Source organism: Neopsephotus bourkii, unplaced genomic scaffold (genome assembly GCF_033783945.1).
Source record: "Neopsephotus bourkii isolate Nb327-2 ecotype Australia unplaced genomic scaffold, CSIRO-AGI_Nbou_v1 NB_1279, whole genome shotgun sequence".
NCBI classification, from domain to species: domain Eukaryota; kingdom Metazoa; phylum Chordata; class Aves; order Psittaciformes; family Psittacidae; genus Neopsephotus; species Neopsephotus bourkii.
Window position 1 is genome coordinate 2,401,830 of NW_026901764.1, and position 7,119 is coordinate 2,408,948.

Sequence of the window (7,119 nt, forward strand, 5' to 3'; positions counted from 1 at the left end):
CGCGCCTTCCCACAATGCCGCGAAAGGGCACTCCGCGGGCGCCTCCCCCCGCCGCCGGGCAGGGACTCCCCGCGGGCACCGCCGTCGGGTAGGAGAGAGGGGCCCCGGCGGCGTCGGGCTGTCCCCGGACAGCTCCTCACAGGCCGGTCGTTGTGGGAAGGGAGGGCGCCGATGACAGGCAGGGGTGCAGAGACCCCGTCCCCGCACATGGGGTGACCCAGATCCTGTGCAGGTGTTAACCGCTCAGAAGGTGCCTTTCTTGCCACAGCTCATGTCCTCCATCGGCTCTAGTTGCTCCCCTTCCAAGCATCCATACGCTAAAGACACTGTGGTAGAGCAACCAGCATGATTGCTCTGCAGCCCGTCTCTATCAAAATGAAACTGAGATAGTTTAAATATCTTAAATGGCTGGGCTCTGCTAACCTGTGTCTTTTGACAGAGCTGGAGGAGAGAGCAAAACAGGAGCAGCTCTGCCGGTAGATCAGCAAAGCTCTGTAACCACTGGCAGGGATTTGCTGATAAGCAGCTCTTGCCAAAAAATGCGCAACATCCACAGGCTCAGCACGTGAATCAAAAGCTCTAAATCCATGCCTAAATCTTCTCAAGCTCTTACTGGGAGTCTAATCCAGATGCAAACCATCACATACGCATAACATGAGAAGACTTAGGATGTTTAAGTCCCATAACTGCAGTCTAAGGAAGATACATTCCGCAATGCATAGCATGCATCTAGCCCCAAGCGCGATGTGTCTGGATATAGGATATGGTTCCCATTTGCTCTGGGCAGATTGATGCCCTGCTCTTGCGTGATGCACCTGAGTTGTCAATGAGAAAGGGAAATCCAAAGGACTCAGGTACTCCAGGGGACACTGTGGTGCCAACGGTTGCACCAGCAGAACCCCTCTTCAGCCTCTGGCTTCAGCGAAGCAGAAAAGGTCCCTTGGTCAAAAGCAATTGTTTGTGCACGATTGAGAGGGCAGCTGGGCTGAAATCCACTCCCAGTTAGAAATGCTTGTTTACAGGAGCAGAGAACATGTGCAAGGTGTGCTCCTTTAACAGTGTGAAGGCAACTTACATGTTTCCCTAAGCATGCATGACCCTATTCCTCTATGCCCTCCATAAGCTTTGATTTATAGAGTCACAGAATGGTTTGGGTTGGAAGTGACCTAAAAGATCATCTAGTTCCAACCTTCCTTCTAGGCTGCACAAAGCCCCATCCAGCTGCCAGTGATGGGGTAACCACAACTTTTCTGGGCAACCTATGCCAGTGCCTCACCACCCTCACAGTTAAGAATTTGGTCTAGATAGACATGCTAGCAGTTCACAGTGCTTGCTCAGTTCTGTTTTCTGTAAGTTCCAACCCTATCCTGCCAAGCAGCACAACACATGTGCCAGCTGCTAAGTGCTCTGGTTTCACTTCTGAAGTGCACAACACAAGAAGTACAAGTCCCAGCTGCCTATAGATCTCAGCCATACTTCATCTGCTCATTTCTCTCTGGCCTGTCACTTCCTGAGTACATATCCTGGGCCCATAAAGCAGCACTATCTACAGACCACATCAAGATGGTGCAGCATACACTTCACCATGCTTCCAGACAGCACTGGCTTTGCTGGTTTTTCCTGGGCGCTATCGTGCCTTCAGTAAACCTGTCAAATACATGCTTCCTGCTATCAGCATCTGTTAAAGTAGAACAAAACCTTCCCCTAGATTCTCTGAAAGATAGCTGAACCAGTAAACAGGCCACACCAAGTGCCACAGTACCCATGGTGCCTTTGCAGGAGGTAAACATCTAGTAAACACTTAGCTTCCACAAGACCACGGCCATGCTCCTGTCTCTTGCAGCCCCCTGCTCTGCCCAGTGTGGCCTATGCAGAACAGAGAGCTGGCTTTGCAGTTAAGCCCCAAATGTTCCTCATTGTTGGTAAATGGGGAGAGTCTACAGATACCACTGCACGACTGGAGAAGCCATGTCTCTGTGAATGCTTGGAACTGGATTTGCCTGACATGCAATAACGTGGGCATCATAGTGCAGTTGTACTACAGATGTGAGGTATCAACACTTTACAAAATTAATACAAAATTAAGGGATGAACATTCTCACCCCTTCCCACAAAAAAACCCAACCCCTAAGTTCCATGAAAACACCTCTGTTCAGCCTGCATTTTACCTACGTAATTTACCTTGGTGATGGCCAGTATCTTCTTTTTGCTTAACTGCTTTCCTGTAACCTTACTTTTCTATGAGAAGTAATTAGGCCCATGAACCCAAGAGAAATAGCCTGCTGCTATTGTTTTTTGGCAAGTATATCAGAAAAAAAGCAGCAGTAAACACATCATGCATACAGTGCACATTAGCAGCACTGGCCAATGTCAACTCACTATGGCTAGTCTTGCAGGTTAGCAGACACAATTTTGCTGCCCTACAGAAACAAGGCTGCAGATGCAGGAGCATGCCTAAATTAGATGTTTTCCAGCATGGAAAGCCAGGCTATACTTAATCACTGGCCAACTAGAAGCAGTAAGGAGCTGGAATTCTTCCCTCCCTGTCTCTCCATCACTAGCACTGAGTGCCTGCATAATGTTATGATAAAGAAGATAGCTCAAACTCCCCAGGTAGGAATTACTGATGGTTATCAGCTTCACACAACAATGGGAGCAGGGGGAGGCAGCTGTGGCACATAGTTGGTGTACCAGGTGAACTGGTGGGGTGATTTTATGCCAGAAAAATGTCAGATCCTTCCCTTAGGCCCAGTTAATCTGAACACAAAAGCTTGCAAAGAAAGGCAAATTTATATATCTAACTCAAATGGGCTGCAAAAAGACTTTAAGACCCTTCACATATGGCTTCTGTCCCTGCCTGGAGGAAAATGCTCATACTTCTTTCATGAGGGTCCTTTGAAAAGGTTTTCAAGTGAGGCAAGCACCTTTTTCCCCCGCTACTATGTATTGCACCCTCTTTGCTTATATTCCATTCTTCTAGCAGCCTGTTGCATTGAGTAGTATAAAATGTTCACAGGAGTTACAGTGAGCCTTGTGTGCCTAAAGCTGCTCTAACAGCTTCTCTATCTCCTAGCTGTAGGTTTCAGTGAGTTTGGACATGACTGACTTGAAAGGAAGTAATTGTTAAAATGCCAGATGCCTAAAACTGGAACCACCTTTGTCTTAGGCCCTCCTTATCTCTGAAATCTTTATGGACTTCAGAAGCTAATACTGGAGCATATAAGTAAAGCTATACATTCACTAATGATTTGCAGTTTACTAGGAAGTTATATTAATGTATGTTTCCAGGAAAACAAACAAATCCTGACAGCTCCAATTAAGAGACACAAACCACTGCCTAAAGAACAGCAGGGAGAGAACAGAATATAACATTCTCACCTCCTTCAAAAAAACTGCCAAAAAATCCCTTCTGAAAAAAGACCTTTTTACTGCAGAAAGAAGCCTTTTTACTGACTCTACCACAGTAAATGAAGCCGTTCACTGGCCATTTACACTGATTCTAGCAACACGTGTCTCAGTGTCTTTTCCCAGCACCTAAACTGAACTGTGGCCAGGCACCCAGAGGCATAGACTACTGCAGTAAGCAGCCCTGTGCAGAACCAGGACTTCAGGCTGATGCACACTCGGTGACTCTACAGGAGACCTGCTGTGCAGGTTTTTTTCCACTTGATATTAGATCCATAGGGGAAGGAGAAAACTTTAAAAGCCCAATCTAAATTCAGCTGCAGGAGGTAGCTTTTAATTGCACTTTGGATCAATAGAGAAGCAATCTGACACTTGTTCTTGGTTACCAGGCAGGAGTTTGTACTTTTCCAGACAATTTTCCCTTGCTTTACAAATGTTCCCTTTTCTTTATTTGCTCTCACAATCTGGATTCTCCATAATTTAAGTGCAGCAAAAAAAGCATTCGTATCACTGGAGAACACAGCTAATTATCTATCTGCCACAGATTTTGGTACCTTATCAGCAGCAACAGCATGTTCAGGAAGTAATCCCAGCAGTTTAAAGTACTAGAAAAGTGTTAAAAATAGCAGTCGCAAGCCCTGATAGCCTGTACTGAGCTGTAAGTGTACAAAAGTAAAGGGTAGCATTTTATTTCATTTCCCAGCTGCATAAAACTAAGAGCAGGCCAAAAGGTAGACAGACATTAATAAAGCTCCATCCAGAATTCTCTGTCAAGAGAAAATGTGTTACTGTAGCCCTCTTGTGTTCAGCTGGATTATCAACTATTCAATCCAGTGTCCTTTCTTAAAACCCTTTAAATAAAGGCTCTGCATACTCTAACCACACTGCCATTCAGTTTGTTGCCCTCTACCTTCCCTTAGTTTCTTTCATGCTTTTCCTCTTGCCATCCTGGCTGTAAAATCTAAGCATATTCAAAGACTATGCTTCTGAAACAGCAGAGTGCTCAGTTGGTATAGTCACACCATAAAACAAGAGAACTGCTGTTCTGGAGTATGAGGACTGAAACATCCCTCATTGCCTGTAAGCATGCTTATACTCCTAGCATTTCTTCTCCATAAATGGACTGTCATGAACACAATTTACAGTCTTGTTTCCCTCCTTTAGATGCCTATGAGATGAAGTTTTAAAGTGAGTACCCCACACACACCATTTAGACACGTGCAATGTTTCTTTACCCCTACAGAAATGATCCTGACATTCTCCAAAACCTTTAAGTACTATCGACAGTCCTTTTGAAACCCAGTCCTTCCCTACCAATCACCAAGATTAAGAACTCTGGTGTCCATTGCTTAGTTGGGACACCGCACAGTCAGGGTCGTAAGAGGTAGTGGCTTTCCCAGTATTAGTTTCCAACCTGAAGAGGCTACACTAAACAGAAAAGCAAGTTATGGCTGCATTGCTGTGGGTGTTTAATGGATGGACTCTTGTAAGTGAAATGAGGTAACGGCCTAAAAGGCACTCACCTTCCCAACCTGCTGTCTCAGTCATTCTTAATTCAGCTCACTCTTACAGATCACAAAGGAGGCTCAGGCAAGCATTCCTGTTGTGCTTCAAGAGGCTGCCATCACCTGTTTCAAGAAGCTGAAATCCAACATGGACATAGTGCTGCAGAGGAAACCTGAAGAACGAGCCATAAACTAAGAGAGAAAGAAGGAGAAACGAATGAGAACAGAGAAAAGACACAAACAGTACTAGAACAGAAAACCAGCTATGGCTTAGCAACAGCAACATCAAGGAGTATTAGCAAGCAGTGCTCATTCTTGATCAACAACACAGGGGTACATTTCAGTTCATTAGAACTTAAAAGAGTGTTGACAGATACATGCATATAGATTTTGAGAGCAGCTGAAACCATAAGAAAAATGGGCTTCAGAAAGAATAAAACAATATAGAAAATGAGAGTAATGGCATCTTTATTTTAGAACTATAAAGGTAAAGCTAGGAGCAAGTTAAACCCTATTCTGTGTCTTTCCCTCTGAACAAGGTATAGGAGAGAAAAGCATGCACCTCTAACATTTGCTATTGCAAGTCAGTTTCCTAAAGAACAGTGTAATATAAAGCATTTCAGAGGAAAAATGGAAAAATATAAAAATATGTAAAGCATACAGAAATACAGATGGGAATTCCTACAGTCAACCTGTATTTCCACATAAATTTATCTTAGGTTGAACTGGGTAAATGCTAAGAGATACCTAAACCTCTGGGTGCCTCACAGAAAGCATGATTCAAATTGACAGGACTTACGAATTTAGTTATAACAGTTAGATATAAAGCAATTCGTATCTTTGTAACAGAAGACAATTTGCGATTGAAGATACCAAATATTCTGAAGACAATTCCACCTAAATTAGTGTGACACATTGAGAGTAAGTCAAAGAATATGGTTCAACTTCCCTGTGTGAGAACAGATAATACAGTAAAACTGGTAAGAGACCTTGGGCGTACAAGTGAGTTGGAGGGCAATTAGTAACAGCAAGTCTGAGCTGCCTGTATGTGGGGTTGAAAAAGGCTTATGCTATAGAAGCAGAAAGCAAAGTTTCTAGTTACTCCATATATTTCAGTTTGCTATTTGGTAAAATATTCCATTTTATGGAAAATAAACTGTATAGATTTTATTATTGATATTTTTATACTTTCTTCCAAAGTGATAAAACCAGTAACACTGTCTTTGAATATGTTCAACTGTTAGCTTGTACATATTATAAGAATTTAGTAGACCACACATAGCTGCCTAGAGACCATACCCTTACTTCCTCCAAAGGGGAAAAAAACTGGGGGATCATTTGGTAGCAGTCCCTGAAGAGACTGTTGAGTATACTTGCCTTATACCCGCTAGAGAAGCACAGAAAGACTTCAAAGGCCATGTTACAACTCCCTGAAAGATGGTCGGTCGTGACAAAAAGTTAACACCACACCAAAACCCCCTAATCGCTAAGACCTGCCACACAGCTATCTGAAATCTAAGTTTGCAACATGAGGAATGTGAGAAGTGATCAACTATGCATTATGCTTATCTCATTTAGAAACCCAACACACATATTTTAGTGCTTTCACTACAAGGACACCATTTGCAGTTCTCAAACATTTCCAATTTAACTAAATCTAGAGTTCATATGCCTTATTTGAAATATTCTGTAAGATGGTCTACACAGACATCTAAATGGGCTTTTCTGACTACATATCAGTAACAGCTTCATTGACTTCAGTCAGTTTTTATGGAAAGTAGAAAACAAGGTATTTTGCCTTAGAAAAGATGAGGAGTGTAAGCTGATCAAAATGAAATGTCTTGTTAAAAATGGTAAAATTACAATACTATATAGCATGCAGGCTACTCAGCCAGCCTTCAGACATGGAAGGAGTTTGTGAAACCCTTTGAGATTCCTTCTATTGCTCCTGAATTCCCAAGGGAGCAGTGAGCTACACTACACTAACTGGCCAACAAGCAGACATTCAAAGTATTACAAAGCCAGCCAGTGCTGTATTTGAGCCTGTGAAGGCTCTTTGTAACTGAGGGATAAGGATGTTTCCCAGCTGGTTCCCATCCTTGCTCTGTGAGAAAGAATCATGAGGCAAGTGTAACTACCTCCTGTGCCTGCAGTTTATATCCTCTGTATATATCATATTATAGAGTCCGATGATCCCATCCTGTATAAA